Source organism: Suricata suricatta, chromosome 8 (genome assembly GCF_006229205.1).
Source record: "Suricata suricatta isolate VVHF042 chromosome 8, meerkat_22Aug2017_6uvM2_HiC, whole genome shotgun sequence".
Lineage (NCBI taxonomy): Eukaryota > Metazoa > Chordata > Mammalia > Carnivora > Herpestidae > Suricata > Suricata suricatta.
The window spans coordinates 1094956-1097074 of record NC_043707.1 but is presented as its reverse complement, the minus strand read 5'-3'; positions in this window follow the sequence as shown (position 1 = coordinate 1097074).

Genomic DNA, 2119 nt, shown 5'->3' with positions numbered 1-2119 from the left:
TAATTGTGATTTAAATTCAAGATAAACAAAAGGAAGGTTTTATTCGCTTCTGTTTGTGGTGGAAGGTTTTATCCTGGCATGTCGGTGGTGCTGAAGTTAACTGGCGGTTTCTTTCATTCGGGTGTTGGGAAACTGTTGGCTACAGGGCAGCACACCGGCTTCCCGAAGGCTCTCTCTGCTGGTGCGCTTCCAGTGTCGGGCCCACGGCCCACCAGGTGAATTATGCTCGTTTGGCGAGTGGGGTTAATAGGTGTCGTAGATATTTTAAAAATTGTTTTTAAAGTAAGCTCCATGCCCCATGTGGGGCTCGACCTCATGACCCCAAGATCAAGAATCACCTGCTCTACAGACTAAGCAAGCCAGGAGCCCCCAACTATATTTATTTTTTAAAGGTATCAAGGTTTGGAAAGATTGACCTAATTCGAGCTCCGGCCCCGTTGTTCTCTGGGAGGGAACAGAGAACCGAGCCGCCCTCTCTCTGTCCTGCCTCGGTCCTTCTCTGTTTCATTGTGAACTGTCTTGTTTGAGCAACAGTCATCCAAACCAGGACGCTTAACTTTTCTCTTCCTAGCTTTTGCAGGACATAAAAAGACCTAATGAAAAGAATTTTTGTTTAAATTGAAAGTTACTCTCATATGGCGAAAGCAATGTGATTTATCGGGAAAAATTAGACACTGTCCTAAGCAAAAGGAAGAGCATCAGAAGCACTAACGATGCCACCAAGTAGGGATGGCCACTGTGACCACGGTGGGTATTGCTGTCTTTGACCGCACGTCCTACGAGCTGGGAGTAAGTCCTGAGTGTGTCCTGGGCGCTGACCGTGAGGGCTTTTCTGCCTCACGACCTCACACCCCAGACCTGTGCGGGCTCTGCCCTGAGCAAAAGGAAGACCTGAGGCCAGCTGGCGGGTGCCAGCATGAGCAGGCCCTTCCGACGCCTGGTCTTTGCAAAGGGCTGGCGGCAGGCGGAGAGCTGAGCGTCACCTCCGTCCTTTCGGCCTTTACCCTGCAGTTCGCGCCTCTTCCTGCCCAGCCACGCTTCTCCGGGGCTCCTGTGTTGGGGGTTTTGTTCAGAACAAAAAAATATCTGCCTACTCCATGGGCTTTGTTTTAATCTGCTTAAAATTTTTTTTAATGTTTACTTATTTTTGAGGGAGAGACACACAAAGCCTGAGTGGGGGAGAGGGAGACACAGAATCGGAAGCAGGCTTCAGGCTCTGAGCTGTCTGACAGCCAGAGACAGGGCTGGAACTCGTGAACCCCAAGATCATGACCGGAGCCAAAGTCAGACGGACACTCAACTGACTGAGCCACCCACGTGCCCCTCAATTTGCTTTAAAAAAAAAAGTGAACTCTTTTTGATTAATTGATTAATTTAACTAGAGGGGAGAGGGGCAGAGAGAGAGAAAGAGACTCCATCTTTGCTGATAGCCCAGAGCTGGAGGCCAGGCTGAACTCCCCAAACATGAGATCATGACCTGAGCCAGAATCACAAGTCCGACCCTTAATGACTGAGCTTCCCAGGTGTCCTGGATTCTTTCTTTAAAATCAGTTTTATTGGGGGCGCCTGGGTGGCTCAGTCAGGTAAGCCTCTGACTGCAGCTCAGGTCATGATCTCACGTTCGTGGGTTCGAGCCCCACATCAGGCTCTGTGCTGACAGCTCAGACCCTGGAGCCTATTTCAGATTCTGTGTCTCCCTCTCTCTCTGCCCCTCCCTGCTCATGCTATGTCTCTCTCTGTCTCAAAAATAAATGAAACATTAAAAAAAAATTAAAAAATAAAATCAGTTTTATTGACATATAACTTACATGCTGTTCAATTCACCCACTTAAAAGTATACAACGAAAATGGTTGGTACCATTCACTGGGGACAGCCATCACCACATCTAATCTGGGGATGTGTTCCTGCTCCTTAAAAGAAAGCCGGGTAGCCACAGCAGTCGCGCCCCATCTTCACACACCCAGCCCTAAGCAACTGGGTCCATTCTTGACAGCACCCAGCCCCGGGGGCCAGGCGGGGAACCTGCTGCGGGTCGCGCAGGGCGCCGCGTGGTGGGCCGGGGTCCGCCCGAGCGCGGACGGGGGTGAACGCCACCAGGGGAGCGCGCGGGGGCAGGGA